A 27,390-nucleotide genomic window follows, 5' to 3' on the forward strand; every position below is an offset into this window, starting at 1 on the left:
GAGACAAAGAAACATATTCCAAATGAAAGAACAGAACAAATCTTCATAAAAGAACTAAATAAAATGGAGACAAGTAATCTCAGATGCAGAGTTCAAAACACTGGTTATGAGACTGCTCAATGAACTTAGGGGAAGAATAGATGAACTTAGTGAAAACTTCAACAAAGAGATAGGAAATGATAAAAACAGAGATAGAAACAGAAAAAGAACTAGTCACAAATGAAGAATACATTAACTGAAATTACAAACACATTACAGTGAAACAACAGTGGAGTAGATGAAGCAGCAGATCAAATCAGCGTATTAGAAGATAAAAAAGCAGAAAACATCCAAACAAACAGCAAAAAAGTATTTTAAAAAATGAGGATAATATAAGGAGCCTCTGGGACAACTTCAAGCATACTAACATGCACATCATGGGGGGCGTCAAAAAGAGAAGAGAGAAAGAATTTGAGAACTTATTTGAAAAAATGACAGAAAACTTTCCAAACTTGGTGAAGGAAACAGACATACAAGTCCAGGAAGTGCAGAGAGTCCCCTAAAAAGCCCACACTAAGACACATCATAATTAAAATGCCAAAGGTTAAAGACAAAGAGAAAGTCTTAAAAGCAGCAAGAGAAAAACAGTTATCTATAAGGGAGCTCCCATAAGACTGATTTCTCAAAAGAAACTTTGCAGGCTAGAAGAGATTGACAAGAAATATTCATAGTGATAAAAAACAAGGACCTACAACCAAGATTACTCTACCCAGCAAAGCTCATTTAAAAATCAAAGGACAGATAAAGAGCTTCTGAGGCAAGAAAAAGCTAAAGGAGTTCATAACCACCAAACCAGTATTACAAGAAACATTATGGGGCCTTCTTTAAGAAAAAGAAGGAAAAAAAGATTTTTAAAAATATGAATAATAAAATGGCAATAAATACATATCTGTCAACAATTAATTTAGATGCAAATAGATTAAATTCTCTAATCAAAAGACATATAAAGGCTGAATAGATAACAAAACAAGACTCACATGCTATCTACAAGAGACTCACTTCAGGTCAAAATACACACACAGACAAAGTAAAGGGATGGAAAAAGATATTTCACAAAAATTGAAAACTAAAACTTATTTCAAGTAAAAAATATATCAAGATTGTGAATGTACTTAATGTACACTTAAAGTGGTTAAAATGGTAAATTTTCATGTTATGTATATTTTACTACACATTACAAAAACAAGCTGTAAAAAATAAATGATATGAATATTGTTCACAATTAGTCACTTAATATATTATACTAGAAACCTGATACATGAAATTCATGCAAGGGGGCTCAGCCCTCACAGCCCCAGCTTTGTCCGGAAGGTCATCCAGAAGGTCATTCAGCTGTCTGGTCTAATTAGCATATTACCCTTTTATTATTATAGACTAGAGGCCCGGTACACGAAATTCATGCACTCGGGGGAGGGAGGGTCCCTCTCGCAGTCCCACCAGTTGGACATACTTAGCGCTGCCGCAGAGGCAGGAGAGGCTCCCGCCATCGCCGCTGTGCTCGCCAGCCATGAGCCCGGCTTCTGGCTGAGCGGCACTCCCCCTGAGGGAGTGCACTGACCACCAGGGGGCAGATCCTACGTTGAGCATCTACCCCCTGGTGGTCAGTGTGCGTCATAGCGACCAGTCATTCCGCCATTTGGTCAATTTGCATATTAGCCTTTTATTATATAGGATACTGCATTTCACTTTTGGCACTATGCTTTTTATTTTTTCCTAGAGTCAGTAATCGCCTGTGTTTTCTTTTCCTATTTGCTTAGTATTTATGGAACTGATCCCAAACCTTCCAGTAGAACTATAAAACCTAAATCAGTACAAACACATCAGTTTTTTTCATTTGTTTTCTTTTCTTTTTTTTTTTTTTTTGCAATATTCCTTTTAGAGTTTTAGAGTCCTCCATAACCTTACTGGAAGCTGAGTCTAGCTTTGTTTCCATCTTGGAAAGTCCTTTCACCTCTTTTCTATCTTGGATCTCGTGTTTCCTGAATCCCAATATTCTTTACTTGTTTTCCAGCCTTGATGAAGCATACTTGAGTAACTTCCTGAAGAACTTTGCATGAAAGGTAAATTTTTTGTGCTCATAAACAACTGAAAATGCTTTTATTACAAACTACCCTCACTTGGTTGGTAGTTTGTCTCAGTAAATAATTTGACATTGCAAATAATTTTCCTTCAGAATTTTGTAGGCCTTGTTCCATTGTTTTTTTGCTTCCAGAATTGCTGTTGACATATCTGCCATTCTGATTCTTAAAACTCTGTGTTATCTGGTTTGTTTGTGTGGGATTTTTTTTCTCTTTTAAAAATTTTTTTTATGCCTGGGATCTGAAATTCCACAATGGTATGCCTTGGTATCGGTCTTTATTCATTCAGTGTGCTGGCCACTTGTTATGATCTTTATGTTCTTTCAGTTTGGGAACTTGTATCCTTTCGTTCTGGGTAAATTTTGTGTTTCTGTGATCATTGCTGTCCTCCATTTTGTTTTGCTTTTGGGAACGTCTGTTATTCAGCTATTGGCTCTCTTGGACTGATACTCTTATCTTCTTGTATTTTCTTTCCTCTTCTTTTTTTATATGTTGTTACTTTTTAATAATTAGAAACCGAATCACTTCGTTTGTTATAGTGAGTAATAAATGGGAGACAATCATCCATGAGGGCCCAGAAAGCTTTTCCATCCACCCATAACAGAAAGGATAAGCTCTTCACAACCCAAGCGTTTGGTAAACTTGTGTTTTGATCTCTGTTCTCCCACCCACATCAGTCTGCTGCTTCCAGAATGGAGCTCTGCCTTCAAATCTTATTCTCGTTGGGAGGATGGTCTATCAGCTTGCCTTGATAACAAAATGGAGGTTTCTAACTTAAGTGAGAACCTGGACAAGTCTTTGATCCCGGCCTTATCCCAAGGCCCATGAATGTTTGTGTTTTTTTTTAAAGCTGCAGGTGAATGAGGTAGAAAAGCAGAGACAGGAGACGGACACCGGCAGAAGGGCAGAGGATGGCTCCCGCACACTAATGGACAGCAGGCCTCTCAGACGCAAAAGAAAAAAATAAGTGACTCCCACATAGCTGTGAGGAGTTCATGCCGTCAGTTTCTTCTGTAACATGAGCCACAGGGAAAAAAAATCTGGATGGCAAATGTCACCATGATGAAGGCATGCAGGAACCCGGGCAGGAATGAGGCAAGGCAGATAGAGCAAAGATGGCCATGTTCAAGGACAGCGTGCTGGACACAATGGCAGCACTGGGGCCCTAGTCGAAGAGGGTCAGGTGGCCGAAGAGCATGAAGACTGACATGGCATAGATGGTACCAGTGCTGATAGACTGTCAGGGTCTTCAGTACTGGGGAAATCTCATATGTGAAAGTAATAAAGTCAGTGGCTTTGCCCACTTCTCCTCAGTCCTTCAGTGAGCTCAAACAAAGCATAGCCAATCAGTGAAGAAGCCAGGTTGGTCCCAAAAAGCCAATGGCAGTGGTAGGGGATGGTGGGGGCAGATGACCCTTGTCCATATACTACAAAAAACCCCACAGAAACTACAAAGCTGCTTATCACCATGCTGGACTCAAATACCACAACCCAATATTGATATTTCCAGGCATATTTCCCGGAGCTTTTCCAGGAGCCATTGGTCCACATAGTTATCAGGAAAGAGCTGTTGCTCATACAAGACCTTCTGTCGCCTGGAGTTAGTTACAGGTTAGACACATTATCCTTTCCCTCCAACTCAGGCCAGTTCAATTTCCCTTGTAGAAATCAACGTGGTTCTTGTTCTTTATAAAGTTTTGAAATAAGACCTCTCTGGAAATTTCATGCTGTGCTGTGGTTGATACATGCTGACCTTCCCTTGCTTTCCAAGGCAGCCAGCCACCCAGGCTGGGTCTGCAGCAGATGAGTGTCTTCTCTGAGGCAGGACAGCACAGCACAGCCAAGTTCCTGCCTGCATGACTGAGAGGGGGTGGTCGGTGGCCTTCCTCCTCCGCTTTTCCATTGCTTGCTTTTTGTATTGTTTTCTGAGACATTTCCTCACCTATCTCCCAATTCTTGTACTGAATTTTTCCATGGCTGTTTATTATCCACAAAATGTCTTTTCTTTCCTTTTTTTTGATTATTTTTTAAATAAAAGGAAATTATTTTGTGTGTCATAGAAACTGAAGCTGTTAATGACTTTTTAATTTTTTTATTTATTATTTTTTGCTTCTCCAGGTGTTGTTTCTGAGGGCTTTTTTTCTTTGTGTGTGTGTGTGTGTGTGTGTGTGTGTGTGTGTGTGTGTTGTTTGGGTTTTGTTTTGTTTGTTTTTGTAGTTTCTTTGTTTTGGTCTCTTGGTTGGAAGCATTCCTCAAATATCTGATCATTTTCTCTGTTCATATTTAAGGAATCACTAAAAAACTGATTTGGTTAGACGCTCTGTGTGCCTTTGTGACCCTTGCTGACTGATGGGTTCTCTGCTATAAAATACACAGGACCACAGAACATAACTGCAAGTACTTTCTCTTAAACTGATCAATTTTGCTAGAGGAGAATCCTCCATTCTCTTGGTTATGGGATAGAGAGAGACCTGACTACCAGATTAGTGTGTAGTCTTACACATGAGTGGCCAGATTATTATGATCTCTGGACTCATAATAATCTGGCCACTCAGTATATATACACACTTTATTTTCACATATGAGATCATACTTTACATAATGTTTTCTACAATGTGTTTTTCATCTGACAATATATTTAAGCTATCTTACCATGTCTGTGTGCATAGCAATACACAGGAATATAAAATGGATGCCTACAATTTCATATTTTTTTATAACAACATTGCAACTATGTCTCCCTCTTTCTGTACTTGTGTAAAGAATATCTTTACAATAAACTTTTAGAAGTATAATGGCTTGATCAAAGGAAGTAAATATGGAAAATTGTATCACTTTTGCCAAATTACTCTCCAAGAACAATATATCAATTCATAGTACTACCAATGGTATGTAAGAGTGCCTGCTTACATATATTCTTGACAATTCTGAATATTGTCCACCTTTTTCAACTTTGCATTTTAACAAGATTTTTAAATGTATACCTAGTTCCAGTTATAATATATATTTCTTTAATTATTAGTGAGGTTAAATAACTTTTACTATTTGTATTACCCATGTGCATTTATCTTAATATGAACTTTTCCTTTAAATTCTTTGTACATTTTTCTATTGGGTTATTAGTCATTTTTTATTGAATTGTTCAATTTTTCTGTACATTGAAGAAATTAGGCCTTTGCTCTATTATTTGCTCTGTTTGACTTTTAAAAGTCTCTTTCTAGTTTTATTGTTTTCCTAATGGAAATTTTAAATTTATATATTTTTTTTACTTTATGGCTTGAGTTTTATGTGAATCTTTGAAGAGCCTTCCTTACTCTGAGATGATAAAAGAAAAAAAAAGCATTGACTATGTTTTAGCAAGTGTTTCATACTGGTTTTTATTATACTGAGGCACCATACTTTATTTAAACAATCCTCTATTATTAGACCTTTATGTTGTTTTCCATTTTCTGAAGGTCACATCCTCTTGTTTTGTCTTGGACTCCCCCAGAAACTGAAAAACAATAGGTCTATGTATTGTTTACAGAGTTTTTATGTAAGTAAAAGTTTTTCTCCTCTGCTTTCAATAATCTCAACTAGTTTAACCATATTTCATTTCATTTTTGGGTTCATTTTTGTGACTCTTCTCTCAGAATGTCCCTGCCATTTCACATGTACATTAAAATGCCAGTGCCCAAACTTGGCATAATACTTGAAGGGCGTGACCAATTCTAAGTTTAGCAGAGGGCTACTTTCCTAGCTCTTGGATGTCATAGACCTATTAATATATTTCACTATCACAGTTAGCTTTATAAAAACAGCCACACTATATTGCTGACTCATTCTCAGCCGGTGGTCCCAAGCTATCAATTCCATAAGAGTAGAAACAATGTCTACGTGTTAGATGGAAGAAAAAAGATTCAAAAGGATCCTGGAGTTTATAAACACTGGGCAAAGATGAAACTTAGGAAGAAATAAAAAGTTTTACATTTAATGTGTTGTGTTTTTTTTAAAAGTCCTGAGTACAGGATAGGGATGACTTCACTTAATACACTGAAACATTTTAGTTTACTGTAAACTTCATATCAGCAACAATGTGAAACAGCTGCCAAAAAGTTTAATGCATTTTTGACAGGAAAAAAGATTTATGTCTGACTGTTCACAGCCTTTCTCCTCGCTCCTTCAGTCAAGGGGAGTTCTTTCTTGGCCAGGTCAGTAGCTTGGTCTTTTTAAGAGATTGGTGGAGTGGGTACGAGGAAAGAAATGTAATCAAACCTCTTTAGGAAAAAAAAAAATTTATTGGAAAAGTTGGAGAGATGCTGAGGACAAGAAGAGGTATTAAGACAGGCAAAGCCAATAAGCACTGGCTAAGAAAGAGTTTGGAAAGTTTATAAAAAAAGAGGAAGAAACTGGATTAGCTGCTGTGTTGTGACAGGGAGGTTTTTTAGATGAGGAAAGGGGTTTTAAAGGAAGTGTTGTCATGTGTTATGAATATCGAGTCACTTTGCGTGTGTTCTAAGAGACTTAAGTAAAATTTAAACATTTTTCCATTTATTTTTAGATGTCTAAAATGTGTGTCGTTGGGGAGAACTTTGAACTAAGAAACTGTGGCAACAGAATATCTGACCTGTCTACAGTTTACAAAATCTTATGTTCCATAAACAGAACTATGGTGTTCACCATAATAAAGATGACAATCATGTCATTTGGTCATCTTCAGCCCTGGGTATCACATTTTTACAAGCTCTGGGTATCACATTTTGCTAGGGCTGCCATAACCAAGTACCACAGAATGGGTGGCTTAAACAACAGAAATCTATTTTATCACAATTCTGAAGTCTAGAAGTCCAAGATCAAGGGGTTGATAAGATTGTTTTCCTCTGAGGCATCCCTCCTACTGTCTTCCCAAGGTCCTCCCTCTGTGTGTCTGTGTGTATGGTATTGCCTCTTTTTATGAGACCAGTCATATTGGATTAAGGCCCACCATAATGGACTCATTTGATTTAATTACTTCATTAAGACCTTATTTGCAAATACAGTCATATTCTGAGGTATGGGGTTAAGGCTTCAACAAGGATACACAATTCAGATTAAATCACAGGACAACTGACCAATTCAATCTTTATTCTCATTTTTAGATCCCTTTGAATTTTTTTTTATTTTTTTAAATATATTTTATTGATTTTTTACAGAGAGGAAGAGAGGGATAGAGAGTTAGAAACATCGATGAGAGAGAAACATCGATCAGCTGCCTCTTGCACACCCCCTACTGGGGATGTGCCTGCAACCAAGGTACATGCTCTTGACCGGAATCGAACCTGGGACCCTTGAGTCCGAAGGCCAAAGCTCTATCCACTGAGCCAAACCGGTTTTGGCAGATCCCTTTGAATTTTATTGTTGGTTTTACAGCACTCTTACCCAAGTTCTTATAATCTGTAAACAACCAGAATAGTCTCAACTTCTTCATTAAATTATTATTAAAATTAGTAAATTTGCCTGGCTGATATTGATACATATTATTTCTATTCCAATCAAAAGTATTTAGAATCTAGTAGTTTGTTAGATATGTACAAAATGATACCTAAGTTGGTCCTTTGCATATTATATATGTAATATGCAAACACACACACACACACAAACAAAAACAAAACAACAATTTCCTTTTCTGCAAAAGCAAGTGAGTCAGAAAATCTGCCAAGTCTCTTCCAGTCTTGAAATCTTACAATTCTGGTTCAAGGATAATAAAAGTATAATATGTTGTTAAATATAGCTTTTAAATATTAGATATGTGTTATAAATAATGGGCATGTAGGAAAGGTAGAGATCAAGTTAGGAATTGTAAAAGGCTTTCTTAAAATTTGAATGGACAATCTAAAATATCTTGGAGGAGAGTCCTTTAAGTCTGATTGCTAACCTAGAGGTAGGCCTTCAGAATCATAATAACTTTTTATTTTAATCTTTATTGTTAAAAGATTACGTATGTCCTCCTTTCCCCCCAAATTAACCTCTTCCAGCCTGCTCCTGTCCTCCTGCTCCAGGCCCTCACCACCCTGCTGTCTGTGTTCACAGGTTATGCATATATGCATACAAGTTCATTGGTTGATCTCTTCCCACCCACCCTCCCTCCATTCCCTCTGAGGTTCAACAGTCTGTTCCTGCTTCTAGGACTCTGGGTCTATTTTTGATCATCAGTTTATTTGGTTCCATAATAATTCTTAATGATGGCAATTCAGGCTCCCAGTTTCATATTGTTTCTATAACCACTATTTTCTCTCATAGTTCTATATGCTTCAAAACTGATTGAGGACAACTGACCATGTACACTCATGCCCTGCTGTACATTTCATATCTCTTTAAAGCTGCATGGAAAAAAATATATTTCCCATTCCCTTTTCTTTTATTTTATTCTATAGTGGTGTGGGTTTTTTTGCAGAAATAGTAGCACTTAATCACCATTAACTGATTGTCCATGTATTTAGGCATAGAAGAATAGATAATAAACTTCTGCAGTACACAGATAAATATCTGAGTTTGACAGTTTTTACATTATATTTATTCATAGTTCCCAAACTCATGAAGAAATCTATGCATATACTTTTCAACAAGCCAGGATTACATAGTAGATCTGCCAATCCCTAAAATTAGTTTTTTAAAATACCTTGTACAAGTCAGAAAATATGGCTCATCTCTTTGAAGGTTGAAGACAGGCTAATATTTTACTTTTCTTTAAAAAAAATAAGATAAGGGCTGACTTTCAGGCAAAAGTTGTGAAAATGTAGCAGTAATACTTAGAGCTTGGCTTTCTACAGTGAATAATTACACTTTGAAAGATTTTCATATAGTACTGAGGCTCATTTCTGACATCAAGTTAAGATCACTTTAGCATGAATAATTTTTAAATAAAACATTTTCTGAGGGAGGAAAAGAACCATATTGGATTTTATCTGGTTATTAAATTCAAACAGTGCTTTGTATCAAGAAAGTGGATATTGTACCCAGCATTATTAACATATTCTATTTAGAAAAATGACATTGTTATTTATATGAAAACAGATGTCGGTCTAGATAAAATTAAATGCCTTCACAGACTTCAACATGTGTACATGAAATTACAGAAATTAATTACAATTCAAGCAAGGACTTGACTGCTCTTCTGCTAGAAAGGGAGTGTTTGAGTTATCTACTGCTGCATAACGAACCGCCCCAAAATGTAATGGCTTAAAATAAAGCTTGGCAAACTTTTTCTCTAAAGGGCCAAATAGATATTTTTAGACTTTGTAGACCATATAATCCCTGTCACAACTACTCAAACTACTGTTTTAACTCAAAAGCAACTATAGACAATATGTAAACAAATGGGTGTGGCTTTGTTCCAATAAAACTTTATTTACAAAGAGGCAGTGAGCCAGATTTGGCCCACAGGCCATAGTTTGTTGACTCCTGGTTTATTAAAACTTATAATTCTACTAGAGGCCCATTGCACGATATTTGTGCAAGAATAGGCCTTCCTTCCCCTGGCTTCGCTCCCGGCTTCCTGGGAGCCGCCAAGTTCCCGCTTCCGGCCGGAGCACTGCTCCTGTAGCTCCCTCCACCCCCACCCTCTCATAGCAGGTGTCCCACCCAGCCCAGCCGCTCCGTGCCTGCATATGCAAATTAATCTGCCATCTTTATCAGGTTAATTTGCATACTCACTCCTGATTGGCTGTGGGCGTAGCAGAGGTACGGTCAATTTACATGTTTGTCTATTATTAGAGAAGATGGATTGGTATTTTGGACAGGGCTCTCAATGGGGATGACTTGCCTTTGCTCTCCTTGGTTGGATGGGTTGACGTGTCTATTGGCAAATCAGTTGGTGTAGAATGGTCATGAATAGTCTCACATGTCTGGCAGTTGACTGCAGCTTTTGGCCGGGCACCTCCGATTGCCTCCACATTGGCCTCTGTAGTAGGCTAGCTGGGGGGTTCTCACATGGCAGCTGCTTTCAGTGTGGCTAAAGTAGAGGCATCAAGACTTCTCTGAGGCCTCAACCAGGAAGTCTCACAATGTCACTTCAACATATTCTATTGGTCAAAGTCACAAGGCTGGCCCAGATTCAACACTCTCTACCTCTTGATGGGAGGAGTTGCAAAGAATTTGTGGCCATTTTAATTTCACTATGGGGAGTAAACTCTGTCAAAATACAGTGGTATTAATTCCTCAAAGACTTTTACCAATGAATTTCTGACTTTGAAAAACCTCATATATTGTGGTCATAATTCTCACTGTAAATCACATAGCCACAACTTAAACAAGAAATAAGAACTAATCAACATTTCCATTCAAACTATTTTGAAGTTTTTGTGAAAAGAAAGCAGCTATAAAAGTAAAAGAAATATTTTAAAGACTCAGAGTGGAATGATCTCATTTTAATTTTTATATTAGGTACCTGGTCAAGAGGGTCATTTGAAGAGGATATAATGAGAGAGAAAGTAGAAGGTAGTTAGATAGGGATGGTTAGATCTGATTCTTGGAAGTGAAAAGATTATTGCCTTTGGAATGACTCCTTTTGTTCCCTCAATAGGTCTTTAGTTATATTTGACTAAGATAAGTCCAAGCTTCTCTGTAAAATTATACTTTTTAACTTTGTAATTAAAATATATTTTATTGTGAGGTTCTTTATCCCATTCTTCATCAAATTTAATGCACTGGTTTTAGCACTGACTGTGGTTTTCCCCCCTTCAATTAATTATTATTATTACTAGAGGCCTGTGCACGAATTTGTGCACAGGTGGGGTTCCTCAGCCTGGCTGGAGATGGGGCCTATGGGGGCCGCTGGAGGTTGGCCAGCCGGCCAGGGGGAGGGGCCATTGGGCAGCTGGGCAGGAGGGAGAGGGTCCACGGGGGTTTGGCTGGCTCGCCAGGGAGAGGGGCCACAGGAAGTTCTGATTGGGGTGATTGGGGTAAGCCAACTAGGGGGAAGGGCTGAGGGAGGTTCCAATCGGGGCCATTGGGGCTGGCTGGCCTGGGGGAGGGGCTGCAGGAGGGAGGCTGGCTGCAGGAGGTTGGCTGTGGGAGCGCACTGACCACCAGGGGGCAGCTCCTGCATTGAGCGCCTGCCCCCTGGTGGTCAGTGCACATCATAGCAACTCGTCATTTGGTTGCTTAGGCTTTTATATATATAGATGGTTGTCAAATAGTGATTTTCTAAAATTCCATCATTTTTTTCTACATTTACTAGTTATAAGGAAAATCTTCTTTATTTCTATATTTATATCAATATAGATTCATGAATTCCTATTCAATTCAATTTTATAATTCATACTACTGTTACTTATTTTGATGATCAAATTGTCCCAAAGTTGGCCAGTGGGAGCCTCCAGAAGCTGTTTTTTTTAACATCTTCATTATTTTTGAATTCTTCCTTCCTTTCTGACACAAGATATTCCAGGCTCATCTTGTACATTCCCTGTCTCTACTCTACCTTCCTTTAAATGGAGAATGGCATTTAGAAACCAAGATCTGGATGCTAAATGTGCTCATTGCTATTGGGATATTGCTGTTTCCAGGCTCTCACAGTAGACAAAGCTAGTGAATGTATGTATATACATATGTATTTATACATACACTAGAGGCCCAGTGCACAAAATTCATACACAGGAGGGGGGTGTCTCTCACCCCAGCCTTCATCCTCTCCAATCTGGGACCCCTTGGGTGATGTCTGATCCCTGGGATCAAGCCTAAACCGGCAGTCGGACATCCCTCTCACAATCCGGGACTGCTGGCTCCTAACCACTCGCCTGCCTGCCTGCCTGCCTGCCTGATTGCCCCTAACTGCTTTTATCTGCCAGCCTGATCACCCCCTAACCACTCCCCTGCTGGCCTGATCACCCCCAACTGCCCTCCACTGCTGGCCCGATCGCTCCCAACTGCCCTCCCCTGCAGGCCTGGTTGTCCCCAATTTCCCTCCCCTACAGGCCTGGTCTCCCCCAACTGCCCTCCCCTGCCGGCCATCTTGTGACAACGTGGGGGTGGGTGGTCATCTTGTGACAACATGAGGATGGCCATCTTGTGACGACATGGGGGTGGCCATCTTGTGATGATGTGGGCGGCCATCTTGTGACAACATGGGGGCAGCCATATTTTGATGACATGGGGCAGCCATCTTGTGATAATACGAGAGTAATTTGCATATTACCTCTTTATTATATAGGATTTACAATCATATCTATCTAAGTACCCACCCACCTATAGAAATCCATGAGTTCATTGGTACTGTCGATCCCAAAACACAAGGTTCATTCTAGTTTTCTCATTCGTATTTGCCTTTTCCAACAATGAGAATCTGGGCAACCATTATTTTCAATATATAGCTGACCCTTGAACAACACAGGTTTGAACTGTGCAGGTCCACTTATGTAGTTGTGTGTGTTGTTTTTTTCAATAAATATACAGTCAGCCCTTCATATCTCTGAGCTTCACATGCATGGATTCAACCAAATGTGGATTGAAAACAGAATTTTCCATCCACAGTTAGGAAACTGTAGGTGTGCATGGCCAACTATGCATTATTCTACTTCATTTTATATAAGCATCTATAAATTTTGGTGTGCTCAGGAGTCTTGGAACAAATCCCCCATGGATATTAAGGGACTGTAGTTATGTTGTGGGGGAGTCAAAAGTTTTACACAGATTTTCAACTGTACAGGGGCTTGGTGCTCATAACCCCCATATTCTTCAAGGGTCAACTGGATTCACATGTTTGTTTAATAGCCCTGTGTGTAACTACTTTCCCATTGCTGCTGCCATCCCTCCATGTGAGCACCCTTCTCATGCCACTCACGCTCTGACACCTTGGTCCAGAATGTCACCTCCCCACATGGATACCCTGTCACACTGCTCAGGCTCTACCTGTACACCAGCCCGCCACAGCCACTGCTCATGCCCCTGTTCCCAGCTGCCTACACAGACTTTGGGGCTAAACCTTGAAGGAAGGAAATAATGAGTGCAGTTTCTTGATTTTTTTTCTCACTCTTATTTGGATTAGGGCAGATAAAAAATATATTTGTATAACTGCAATACAAAGCTTCATAAACAGCTTTTGTGTGTCTAAACCTACAAATAACTAAGTGTCCTCACAACATGCAGTGACATAGTTGTTACATTATTGCTATCACTGGTTAATCTATAACATTCTTTTTAATAGTTCTGTTGTTTGGATGCTATGGTGTTTAGATTCCCAGATAAATGATCTGCCACTGTAATTATTTTCATAGCTCTTATCTCCTTTTACTTAGGAATGATAATCAATAGTTCTTGCCACGCCCACATCCCTCTTGTAAAAGTAGCCTATTAAATTCTTAATATTACATAATTGTAATCCTTGCAAGAACCAAAACTGATTAGACACTGACCCAAAGGCCATCAACCTATGATTTGACCAGAATACAGTTCTGCCTATAACAGATGCTGTTGGTTCCCTGCCTGTATCCCCCTCCATAGTCTCTGATCCACGTTATGCTGACAGCATCCTGCTGTAAGCACCTGCCACTTTCTACCTAAGGGAAACAGGGCAGGCTCAATGTACATGGGATAACCCCGCAGGAATCAGCCCTCAGCCAATGACAGATGGGAATTAAAGGACAAATACCCAACTACTTTGCCTCTTATTGGGATAACTCTGCAGAATATTCTACATGGTCTCCCAGAGTTTCCCCTTGGCACCGTTGCCCATCACAGTAACCTGTTCAACAATGAATCCTTTTCTGGCTTTCTTCCCTTCCTTGTCTCAATTCCCCACTTGCCTAAAAGTGCTTCCAGGGACCACCTCCCCAGTTAACTACCAGCTCTCACATTCTTGCCTCCAAGTCAACTTCTGTGGAAACCCAACCTTAGAAACTGCTCGAATGTCATGATAGTTATTAGTAGAACCAGAGATGTATTTTCTTAGATATTTAAACTGTAAGTAAAGTCATCCACCACTTAATGATACTTTCTGAGAAATGTGTTGTTAGGCAGTTTTGTCTAAGATAATTGTGTGAACATCATAGAATGCACACATACAAATGAAAAATGTTATAGCTTGCTGCATATCTGAGTTATTGCTCTGTAGGAGGTATGGTTCTATGCAAAGTAACCTCACAGGGTGATCTTTAGGCAAGTAAGTAAAAAGCTAGGAAAATTCCTTGGCAAGTGGAATGGGGAAACTGAGACAGATATCCTAACAAGGCCCAGCAATTTATAGCCAGCTAATAAACCGCACGGTCTTATCTTCCCTAACCAAGGACACTTAGGATCAAATGTTTTACACATTCCAGACCAAGCTGGGGCAGGCCCACCTTGGTCCTGGTTTCTTTCCAGTGACATTCTTTGAAGGTGAAACTGACCAGAGAATGACCCTGATCCCTCTATGTGCTCATTTTGATGTATCAGCATATCAAAGAACACACCTGGGAAGTAGATGAATGTTCTGATTGAGTCCTCCCCTAAAATTCCTGCCTTTAGAAAACAGATAAAAACCCTTAAGACAAAGGACCCAGTGTGCGCTCTCCCTTGACCATGCCTAAGCCTTCCCCCTACCTTCTTTTCTCAGGTGTGCATCTTTGCTTTCTTTCTCCTAAGCTCTAAAGGTTCTCAGGAGACTTGAAACCAGGGCAGTAGCAGGTAGCAGTAGCTTGTCCCAGGCTATCCCCCTGCACCTGTTCTAAGGGCCCTCCTTTCACTTCTGTACCTTGTTTCCTGAGTCCACACAGTCCAGTATGGCTCACTTCTCTTACTGTGATTTCCTTTACTGCATCTAGGCAGCTCAGCCTAGGCTCACTGCTGTTGCTGTGATCTTGCCTCTTCCATCTTAAGCCCTTCCTTTGTTTCACTGTCCTCAGCTTTAATAAATATACTCTCAAAATCACCTGGACTTATATCATAAAATCTTTCCTGCACGAAGTCAAGAACCCACAGATTCCAGACCATGCCAGGGTAGACCCACCCTTCCTGGTAGCAATCTATATATATAAAAAGCCAGGGGCCGTCACATCTGAAACAACTGAACAGACAACTGAACAGGCTGAGTGGGGCGACCAGGCCAGCAGGGGAGTTAGTGAGGGGTGACCAGGCTGGCAGAGGGGGACAGTGAGGGGAGGCCAGGCTGGCAGAGGGGGGCAGTGAGGGGCAACCTAGCTGGCAGGGGGCACAGTTGGCGGCAACCAAGCCGTCAGGGGGGGGCAGTGAGGGGCAACCAGGCCCGCAGAGGGAGGCAGTTAGGGGCCATCAAGTTGGCAGGAAGAGGCAGTAGGGGTGATCAGGCTGGCAGGGGGACCAGTTAGGGGTGATCAGGCAGGCAGACAGGTAAGCAGTTAGGAGCCAGCGGTCTTGGATTGTGAGAGGGCCTAAACCAGCAGTCGGACATCCCTCGAGGGGTCCCAGATTGGAGAGGGTGCAGGCTGGGCTGAGGGGACCCCTCCCATGCATGAATTTCGTGCACCAGGCCTCTAGTCTGATTATAAATTCCTAACTGGGCATGTCATGGTGGGTAGTCACACTCCAGGCATATAACTTCTTTAGTACAAGGTTCATCTTTGCCTTAAGCATGCCCTGTCCATTGTTTCTGTGCAACTAGGTTAACACAGTTTTGAAATGCCTCTTTTCAGACCCCTCCTTCTAAAGCATAACCACCCTCAAAAGAGCACATAATCTTAACTACCCTAGAATCTAATCCTTGCCTTGGTTTCTCCCACTTTCGTGTGCATAAAATAAGCTGCAAACTGTTGTTTCTTTTATCTTAAGACTGTTGAGATCTTGCTTCCAGTTATGTCCTCTCTTTCACTCAAATACATTTTTATAAAAATTCGGACATTCAGCTGAAGACAAAAGAAGATGTTGGGGTTGGGGGAATCAGTTATGGGAGTTTATCAGGAAAAGCACAGAAAACAAGGGTAAAGTTGGTATGCATATTTAAGTCTTTGTCTTCTGCCTTGATAAGTGTTTCTAGAGATAAGGTCACCCCCCACTCCTTGGTGAAGCAAGGGAGAAACCCTGATAAAAGGAGATTTTCCTTACAAATGTATTTTACAAAGGGTACCTTCTACTTGGTTTTCAGAGCTCTTCCCACATCGGCTGTTTCTTAAAACTAACCAGCCTAAGTATGTTTTCATAGATGCAAAAAAGACAATAGACAGGCTCCGTTAAGGTAACAATTGGCCTCTGTCAGGGAAGATACTGGCCTAGGACATGACTACCCACCATGACTCGCTTTTAGTTAGGAGTTTTAACTTCAGACCATCCTATGTAGTTACTTTAGGTCTCTGAGTTTGTAAAGTTGCCACACAGGCCTCCCCTGAGCTTGTCAGGTTTCATATGCAGCCCCTTTTTCATCCATAATGCATAGGAAAAAATATACCATACATAGGACTTGGTACTACCCACTTTTTCAAGCTTCCATTGGGGGTCTTGAAACATATCCTCCATGGATAGGCGGGGGGAGTTACTGTACTTTTTTGTAATAGGGAGGGTGTTAGGGAAGTGTAGCCAAATGTGAAAGGTGATTTGTCCCAAAGCCTTTAATAAACATATTTGAATAAATCTAAGTGTCTTCTGGCCAATTCCACTTGGATGTCTTAAAAAGAACTGAAAGTAATCTGAAATTGAGACTGAATCTCTCAAAGCTGGTTTTCTTTTAATACCCCTATCTGTATAATGTCAGCACCATTTATCCGCTTTATGTGTAAGTCAGAAACCTGGGGTTGTCTTTAATAATTTCTTTGTCTTCACTTCATCCATATCCAATTAATCACCAAGTTGTGTTTATTTTATTTTCTAAATGTCTTTTGAATCTTTCTGCTTATTCCCAACTCTGCTGCCACTTCCTTTGTTCAAGCTATCATCACACTGGACTATTATTCCAACCTACAAATTGGTCTTCCCTGTGTGCATTCTTGTTCCCAGCCATTTCATTTTAATCCATTTATACTCTGAAGGCCATCGCCTCTCTCTCTCTCTCTCTCTCTCTCTCTCTCTCTCTCTCTCTCTGTATGTAAATGTATATCTGTGTATATTACTTCCTCTATTCTTATCCTGCTTAAAACTCTTAAAAGGCTATTGGACATCTAATGATTTCTGTCCAGAAAGTTTCTACTCTCCCTATGGTAGTTACCCTAAATTTATTTTAGGAAACCACTTTTCCAAGTGATTTAGGATTACCCCAACCTCTAGCTCCAGAGTTATGGATGCCTTAACTGGTATACTCTCCTCTAGCCACAGAGATTGTTTTAGAGGACACTTAACCAATACCTAAGTCACTGAAAGTACTGCATTCCCCTAGCCAAAAGAATTGGTTCAAGATGGGCATTAATTTGAGCAAATCCAATCAGGGACATTGGCTCTTATGACCAAGATGAGAACCAGACTGAAGATTAAGCTAGAAAAAGGATGAGAGAAGAGTCAAGGGATCCCAGAGAATCAGAGCTGGGGCATGAAGACATCTTCCTCCTATGTATAAAGCTGTGCTTGGATAACATCTGACCTCTGAACTTTACCACTGTGTAAGCCAATGATTTGGGGATGGGTGAGGGTAGGGGTTAAGGTACGTTAGACAGGATTTTCCATCACTTGCAGCTGAAAGATTCTTAGCTGATATCTATCCAAGTTAATGTACAGCATTGCACATGGAATAAAGGCAAAAGTCCTTAATATAACTTGAAGTACATTTACATTTGCTCCCTGGGTTCAAGCCACAGAGGCTGACATTTAACTTCTGTTCATGCCATTCCTTCTTCCTGAAATCCTCTTGGCCTCCCACATACCCAGTGTTATGCTTCTTATCCTACTTATTCTTTAATTCAGTTCAAGTGCCTTTCATGGGTCTTTAAACAGACCAGATCCTTGTTAATCACTCTCAAAGCATGAAAAAGAGTGAGTTTTGCTACTTGGAAGTATAGAAATTATACATTTATTTGTGAGATTCTCTCATAAAAGTCTGTCTCTCTCACTTAACTATAAGCTACATATAAGAAATTATCTTTTTCCTCACTAATTACAGTTCCTGAGACATATTAAGTGCTTTATTTTTGTTGTTGTTGAATAAATTAATTAAAGAAGTCAAGGAGAGGGAAACATTCTCTTAGCGTGGTAAGTTTCAGTTAACTTCACACTTTCTCAAATAATTTGAATTGCATTTGAAAAGAAGCAGAAAGTCACAGTGATTATCAGTAGTTTCCTTACAAAATGAAAACGGGTTAGTAAAATTTATTTTAAAGCTATGGTGGGAGGAATTATCCTGGTCATACCCAAGCAATTTCTAAAAATGAGAAATTTAAAAAATAGATATATCAGAAACACATACCATTTTATCTAGAGAATAAATTAAGTACTGAGTTAACATCCTTATAGGTTAAAAAAGATAAATTTGTTTTTAACTTAACTCAACCAAAGGGGGCAGAATACTACCAATGTATTAAATTAGAAGTAGATGGAATGATTTGGGAAAAATAGGATTTCTGGCAGAGTCTTTCCTCTAAATTAAAGCTGCAACAAAAAAACTGATGTTTGCAATTTCATTTCAATGTTGGATCAAATTTCAACAGTCACTTTCTCTCAGCTATTGGAAAAAGAGTTTGGAATGATTTTGTTATAGTACAAATTGGTTTTACATTATGGCCAAAAAAACAATTTTAAATGAATTTCAGTTTTAAAAAGTTATATTTCTGCATCAAATTTTCTTTCCTGGTGTTCCATCCTCACACCAGAGAAAACAGATGTGTATAGAAAGGTTAAGCTAACCATATCATTGCTCTAATGAGAGTTTCATAAATAAAACAAAATTTATTATATACTTAGTGGAACAACAGTTTGTGTTGTTTTCAATAATGGTCAAATGAAAATATACCATCAGTCAATCTGGACTTTGAATGAGCTAAATCTATATATATAAAAAGGCAGTGACCATGAAGACTGAAATGACTATTTGGTCACCATTGGTGCTAGCATAGATGCATAGGCACAGGTAAAGTCTATGAGTGAACTAAGAATGAACAAGACAAATGCTTGCCTTCACGGAGCTCACACTGTAAGAAGGTTAGGTTAGGGATGAGAATTCAAAATTGCTACCAGCACAGACCTGAGTGGCCAGAGATACACCTGGTAGCAGACTGAAGGGCTGGCACCGATGTGAAGGTGGGGCCATTCTGGATTTCCCAGAGGAGCCAATGGCTGCCTAGGAGGTGGAGCTTTTGACACTGACTGGCATAGAAACCAACCAATCAGAACCTAATCTGGGTGAACTGAGAAGGCAGAACCTAAGGTGGGGGCTGAGGACAGGTTTTAAGGGCAACAGCTGTTTGGTGTAAGGTGTAAGAAAGCGGTTCAATTTTTTAATGACTGGTTTGGCAGTATAGTGCATATGGCTGGCTATCAGTCCAGATATAGGGGTTATGTATTTTTGTCTGCCAAGAGCATCTCCTCCTACTGAAAAAGGCTCCCCCCCTCACCTCATTTAAGCAATCCTATCCTGTATAATGTATCTATACTAATAAAAGGGTAATATGCTAATTAGACCGGGTCGACTGGCCATCTTCTGGACGTCCGACTTCCTTCTGGACAAAGCCATGGTGGTGGGGGCTGAGGCAGAGGCAGTTAGGGGTGACGAGGCCAGCAGGGGAGGCAGTTAGGGGTGACAAGTTGTGGGTGATCAGGCCGGCAGGGGAGGGCAGTTGGGGGCAACCAGGCCTGCAAGGAGAGCAGTTGGGGGTAACCAGGCCGGCAGGGGAGGTCTGTTGGGGGCGACCAGGCTGGCAGGGGAGGGCCATTGGGGGTGACCAGGCTGGCAGGGGAGGGCAGTTGGGGGCATTAGGCAGGCAGGCAGGTGAGTGGTTGGGAGCCAGTGGTCCTGGATTGTGAGAGGGATCCTGGATTAGAGAGGGTGCAGGCTGGGCTGAGGGACACGCCCCCCCATGCACGAATTTCATACACCGGGACTCTAGTTTATATATATAAAAGCCTAAATGACCATTCGTTCAAACGGTAGCTATGATGCACACTGACAACCAGGGGGCAGATGCTCAATGCACAGGCATGGAAACATGGAACAGACTGATGAATCTCAGAGGGAAGGGGGATTTGGGGGTGGGAAGAGATTAACCAAAGATCTTATATGCATACTGGAGGCCCAGTGCACGAATTTGTACACTGGTGGGGTCCCGGTCAAAACTGGCAGTCTGACATCCCCAGAGGGGTTCCGGATTGGGAGCAGGCCAGGCCGAGGGACCCCACCGGTGCATGAATCTGTGCACCAGGGCCTCTAGTGATTTCATAATTAAGGACACCTAGAAAATTAATATCATAATTCTTATACCTCTAAATTTATTTTTCCTTCAACCTGAAATGCCTTCACTTCTCATTTCTGTCTAATCCAAATTCTCCTCAGTTTTTAACAACACATCAAATTCACACCTTACAACCTTATTATTCTGGGTTGGTTTGCAGTTGTTGTTGTTTATACTCCTAGATTAGTATAATTATTGTGTGGGAATCACTAGACTCCCAACTATTAATCCAAGGACTACATTGTGTGTTTCCCAAATCACCTGGAATACATAAACTACATCTTCTAAACTCTTCTCTCACTTCTAAGATTTGACTTAGCAAATGAGGGAATCTAAGGTACCTTATAAATTTTTAAACATTCTCTGTACATCCATGTCTGTAGCAGCATTGTTCACAATAGCTGAAAGATTGAAGCAACTAAGTATTATCCATCCACAATGAATGGATAAACAAAATGTGATATATACATACAATGGAATATTATTCAACCTTATAGTAATGCAATTAATATATGCTACAAGATGGATGAACCTTATATTGTACATATATTATACATTTTGTTACCTTCATGGGCTAGTAATAAAAGCCAAATGTGTGACTCAGATCCCTCAGGAATGTGGGTTTTTGTTCATAGCATCAGTTTAGCCACTGAAACAAGTAGAGGTACTAGTGAAGCATTAGGGGGACTTAGAATGGATAGTACATGCGGTGTTGTGGAGGAGGACCAGTTGTGGCAAATGTTTTCTCCCATTCTTTTAAGTTGTCTTTTCACTTTCTTGACAGTGTTGTATGAAACATAAAAATGTTTTAATTTTGATGAAGTCCAATTTTTCTTTTCTTCTTTGGTTACTTAGGCCTTTGGTGTCAGATCTAAGAAGCCATTGTCTGATCCAAGGTCACTAAGGTTTAAACCTATATTTTCTTTTAAGAATTGCATAGTTTTCATTCTTTTTTAAAAAAAAATATATTTTATTGATTTTTTACAGAAAGGAAGGGAGAGGGATAGTTAGAAACATTGATGAGAGAGAAACATCAATCAGCTGCCTCCTGCACACCTCCTACTGGGAATGTGCCCGCAACCAAGTACATGCCCTTGACCGGAATCGAACCTGGGACCTTTCAGTCCGTAGGCCGACGCTCTACCCACTGAGCCAAACCGGTTAGGGCCATAGTTTTCATTCTTATATTTAGGTCTTTGATTCAATGTGAGTTCATTTTTTTTTATATAGTATGGGGTAGGTGTACAACTGCATTCTTTTGCATATGGATATCCAGTTCTCTCAGCACCATTTCCTGAAGAGACTCTTCTTACCCCATTAAATTGTCCTGGCACCCTATTGAAAATCAAGTGCCCATGAATACATGGTTTTATTTATGGACTCTCAATTCTATATATCTATCCTTATGCCAACCCATAATTATTTTTACTAACTAGAATGCCTATTTTTCCAGTACAATGGGTAACATTCTTTTATTCATGCGGCCATTTACCAAATGTTTTCTAAGTACCTTCTCTATGTCAGGCACTGTGTAGGTTCTTAGGAGGTAGGGGAAATATTATCATTTAGATTAACAGATAAATCTCCTTGGATGTATTTCCTCAGACACAGCTCCCTCACACACAGTTCATTTTAATCTGTAGACCTATGATCTAAAGAGAAAAAATATATTTTCTGCACATTCCCAACATACAGTAATGGGACAGGCCCAAATAACTATGATAGACATTGCCATTCCAAAAGGGGGTAGGGAGGGGATGAATTACACAGAAGTCATTGGTCCAGGGCAGTACTAAAACCCAGCTGGACATATTGTTGTCAGTTCCTTGATTAGAGGATCAGTCCTACTGTCTGGGAATGATTCGCCAAGGCTCTGGGCTCCACCCTCTGTATTCTTGACTTCTCCAGTTTGCATGGAAAATAGCCCACATTTGCAGCTGAGTAATTTTCTGCCCGTAGAAAGTTGAGGGACCAAATTCTCTTTTCATTTTTTATTATCTCTGTATCTTTTCATCCAAGTTGATAACATTATTTTCAAACTTTTGTGGGGGTTTTTAATGAATCAGTTTATAATCCACTCCATTAAACAAAATCTATATCCACGGATCTCTTTGAGATAAACTTCTCTTGCTTTGCTCCTCCTGTTATGTTCCTGGGGGACAGCACCTTTAAGATTCTTAGAAATCTTCTTTAAATACAGACATCCTTAAGATCCTTAGAGGACCTTTTGTCCGACTAAATTATTGTCTGAGGAAACCATTTTAGATTTTTCTGAGATCATAACAATGGATCTTATAGTTCTTCCCTGGATTTGATCTTTGCTGTGAAAGCTTTTTCTTAATTGACAGTCTTGAAGAGCCTAGAAATGATAGTTTTATTTTCAAATTCAGCTATTTATTTCACTTATTTCTGACTTCTCACATTTTACTATAAGCAAGAAGAAGCCAGGTGGCACCTTCAACATTCTTCCAGGAAATCTCAGCTAGATCACAGCTCATTAGGTATATTTTCTACTTTCTACATTATCACAGGTCATAATGTTGCTAAACATTATGTCAGTACAGACAAGGATCTTCTTTCTCCAATTTCCAATAACATTTTCCTTACTTTCCTTTAAGTCCTCTCTGAGAGCCCTCTTGAAGGCCACTAGACTCTGTCACTAGTCTCTTCAAAGCCCTTTCACCTTCCATCTACTGCCCCAAAGCCATTTCTCAATTTTATTATTTTTTAAATTTAATTTAAAAATATTTTTTATTGATTTCAGAGAGGAAGGAAGAGGGAGAGTTAAAAACATCTATGATGAGAGAGAATCATCAATTGGCTGCCTCCTGCAGACCTCCTCCTGGGGATCAAGCCTGCAACCCAGGCATGTGCCCTGACCAGGAATCAAACCATAACCACCTGGTTCATAGGTGGACACTCAACCATTGAGTCACACTGGCTTCTACAATTTTAAAGTTTTGTTACAGCTACACCCTAATCCCATGTATTCCCAGTTACTATGGCTACAATATAAATTACCCCAAAACTTGATGGCTTACAGCAACCGTTTATTATGATCATGGATCTGTGGGTCAGGAACTTTGTGGGAGTGGCTTGTCTCTTTTTCATAATATTTGTGAGATGGAGGACTTGAAGGTTGGGAACTGGAATTATCTGGAGTCTTATTACTCACATGTATAGCAGTGGATACAAACCATTCACTGTGGCCCTCAGTCCCTCTGTATGTGGTTTTTCTGAATGGGCTAATTTTGGCTTCCTCAAATCATGGTGGCTTTTTGTGACCTAAACTTGGAAGTCACACAGTGTTACTTCTGCCTTGGTCTATTAGTCAAGACACTCATAAGGTCCTCCAAAGTTCAAATACTTCACTTCTTTTTATTTTATTTTATTTATTATTATTATTATTATTATTATTATTTTAAATCCTCACCTGAGGATGTTTTCCATTGATTTTTAGAGAGAGTGGAAGAGAGGGAAAGACAGAGACAAATATCAATGTGAGAGAAACACATTGATTGGTTACCACCTGCACGTGCCCCAACCAAGGTCCAGGTCGGGAGGAGCCTGCAACCAAGATACGTGCCCTTGACCAGAACTGAACCCGTGACCCTTTGGTCTGCAGGCCAACACTCTATTCATTGAGCCAAACCAGCTAGGGCTCAAATACTTCACTTATTGATGGAGGAGTGGTAATTTAAGAAGAAATATGAAGAGCATATGGGACCAGAAATACTGTTGTTCTCATTTTGGAAAACATAGGAGAAACTTAGAAAGGTATTCCTTCAATAAGTCTCCTGCATAAGAATTCCATCTTGGGCTCTGCTCCTAAGAAGCTCGACTGCATTAGTTTCAAGGGCTGCTATAATAAAGGACCCTGAGCTGTAGAATTTTATTGTTTCACAGTTCTGGAGGCTAGGAACCCAAGACTGAGGTGTTGATAGGGTTGCTTCTTCCTAAGGCTGCGAGGAAGAATCTGGACCATGCTTTCCCCCAGCTTCTGGTGGTTTGCTGGTAATCTTTAGTGTTTCTTAACTTGTAGAAATAGCACTTAATCTTTGCCTTCATCTTCACATGGCACTCTCACTGTGTGCAAGTCTGTGTCCAAATTTCCCTTTTTTCTAAATATACCAGTCATATTGCATTAGGGCCCACTCTAATGAGGTCAAGTTAACTAATTACATCTGCAATGACCCTATTTCAAAATAAAGTCACATTCTGAGGTGCTAGGGTTAGGACTTCAACATGTGAATTTGAGGGTGGTGGACACAATTAAATCAATAATACTAACCTAAGAAATAAGAGTACCCACTTTACAGTATTTGTTATAAAGAAAACCTGAAATAATGCATAGGAAATTCGTGGCACCAATTAAATGATTAATAAATGTTAGCCAACATCACTATTTATCTTTGGATCTAGAGAAACTAAGACAGTGCTTAGCACGTTGTAAGCAAATAGTGAACATCTTTGAATGTTGTCTGTCTGGCATTCACTCCATCTTTTTCTGCTAAGAACATCTTGAAACAATTCCCTTTCCAGTCCTGGTAAGTGATCATGCAAAATGCCCTGCCCTCCCGTGAACAGAAGGTAAGTGAATGGATGACCCAAGAATGCCATTCAGACTCTGTGTCTCAATAATTAAATCCACATTGTCTCTGGCCTCCCCATGACTTAGCCATTCGAAGGAGGCATTGTGGGTATTTGTCTGGAGCCCAGTACTTTGTAACTCTCCCTTTGGCTAGAGAGTTTCCTTGTTCCCCAAGTTAAAAGTCAGAAATCGTGCTTCCCTGGCCCTCTTTGTAGCTGAGTACAAGTATGTGATCTAGGCCCACACCCCAGATACCTCTGTGAAACGTCCTTTGAGAAGAGACTGATGTGAAGAAGAAATGCCATGGGAATCCATTTTTGCCAGTAAGAGTGACACCATTGTCCTTGGCCTTCAGAGGTGGCACTGTTGAGTTTCTGATAACCGAGCTAGTAATAGCACCTGCGTCAGTAAAATTCCTGCTGGCTGTGGAAAATGCAGCATTGAGTGCTGGGAGGGGGTTGTGGAGGCAGCAGCAATCTCCTCAGGCTGGTTCTGCTGCCTGCTTCTAGGCAGGGTTCTGGAAGTTCAGCCTTGAGCCTGGCTCTCTAGCCCTCCTGGTAATTTTGTGACCTGCCACATATCTTTCAATGAATTTCTTTCTGGTTTAATCAATCAATTGGATTTCTGTGACTTCCAACTAAAATTTCTGGTATTAATATAATAATCAGTAAAAATCAATTAGCCTAATTAGCAGTATTGAATCTGATAAATTAATGACAATCCTGGGAAGTAAACATTATTATTCCCATTGTACAGATGAAAAAGAGATCCAGTAATATTTAGCGCATCCTGCCAATGGTCAGGCAGCTAGTAAATCCTAGAGCAGAGATTTAAATTCTAGTCTCTTTGTTAAAAGCTCTACAACGTTCATTTTTTTTTAGTATGCTGTTTGAAACATGCTTTCATAAATAATCTTGTGACAGAATAGATTGTCTTGCTCAGAATTCATCCCAATCTCCTTGTAGTGTGGCTTCCCCTACAACAGTGTCTGGGAAGCTAAAATTGACATGTCCCAAGCTCATTTGCAACTAGGAATATGATTTAGACTCCACCAAATAGATGTACTTGTGTGAAAACTGAATTTAGAATTGAGTCGAGTAGGGAGGAAGGCAGGCCTTCATTTTGATGGTACAAATCAGGTACACATGGTTTGGGCCAATTATGGAAGCTACAACTTTCTGGTTCCTGAGTTGTGGCAAAAGTAGTGTGATCTTGGAACTGGCAGGTGGCACAGGACTCCTTGATCCCTCCAGCTTCCTGGTTGTTGCAGAGAGAGTTCTCTAAATTGGTCAGCTCTGTGCTGGTGTTCTGAAGTCATTACTAGAGGCCCAGCCTAGAGCCTACTCCTCCAGCCCTTCTAGCTTTGAACATCGGATTCCCTGCACCAATGCTTTCTGCTTAAACGACTAGACAGGTTTCTAGTATCCGCTTCTGAATTCTGTCTAATACAAGCATGTACAGAGGTCACGCAGTACATACCCAAGCAGCAATGCAAAGATACTCTCATCTTTTCTCAGAGTCACAATTAAAGGAGGGAGAGGGGGAAAGTATGTATTCGAGGTAAATCAATATACTGAAATCTTAGGACTTCTAAACACCATCTTTTCAATCTTGTCACACTTGTGTCTCAAGAAACTGAGTGTATCAGTCAGGGTACAGGCAAGCTATAGATGACTCATTCAAATGGGATCATCTGGGGAGACTTGAACAAATACCAATTTTCAAAGACCTGCACAGGGTGAAGAGAACCACAGGGCTTATGCAGTGCCCCTAGATGTGAAGGTAGCAGAAGACAGCCTGTTATGGACTGAATGCATTCAAATTCCAACCCCCGATGTGGTGGTAATAGGAGATGGGGGCTTCTGGAGGTGCTTAGGTCAAGAGGGTGGAGCCCTCACGAATGGGATTGGTGCCCTTATGAAAAAGACTCCAGAGATCCCTCTCGCCCTTCTCCCATCACATTCGGTTACAGTGAGAATTTGGCGGTCTGCAACCAGAAAGTGGGCACTCATCAGACGCCTAATCTGACATATGCTAATCTCAGACCTCCAGCCTCCAGGACCATGAGAAATACATTTTTGTTGTTTATAAGCCATGGCACTTTGTCATAGCAGCCTGACCTGACTAAGGGCTGTTAGGAAAACCTGAGACAGATTTGTAGAGAGGTTGCATTCCAGAAGCTGTGACCTTTGGCTGAGGGGTGCGACTAAATCACGGTGACCTCACACTGCCCTCCTTTCAATCTCCTGTCAATTCCTTGGGCCCACCTGGAAGGAAGGTGACAACAGCCTAGGTGGTAGTCCTTACATGACAACCTGCCATGGTGGAAAACAATGGAGAGTCAACTTGAGGAGCAAATGGGAGATACCCAGCACAGCCAGTGAAAAAAATCAACAACCCAGTGCAGTCAGAG

The 27,390-nt window shown here is 40.3% G+C and overlaps 1 pseudogene across 1 annotated transcript in view; it reads right to left on the minus strand.

The window, feature by feature from the left end:
* Positions 1-2,830: 2,830 nt before the first annotated feature.
* LOC307098275 (phosphatidylinositol N-acetylglucosaminyltransferase subunit C-like) overlaps positions 2,831-27,390 on the minus strand; it is a 111,429-nt pseudogene continuing 86,869 nt past the window's right edge. Inside the window, exon 3 of the transcript in view lies at positions 2,831-3,712. The product of the transcript in view is annotated as a phosphatidylinositol N-acetylglucosaminyltransferase subunit C-like (transcript). The remainder of the gene's footprint in view (positions 3,713-27,390) is intronic.

This window comes from Cnephaeus nilssonii, assembly GCF_951640355.1.
Source record: "Cnephaeus nilssonii genome assembly, chromosome: 4".
Taxonomy (NCBI): Eukaryota; Metazoa; Chordata; class Mammalia; order Chiroptera; family Vespertilionidae; genus Cnephaeus; species Cnephaeus nilssonii.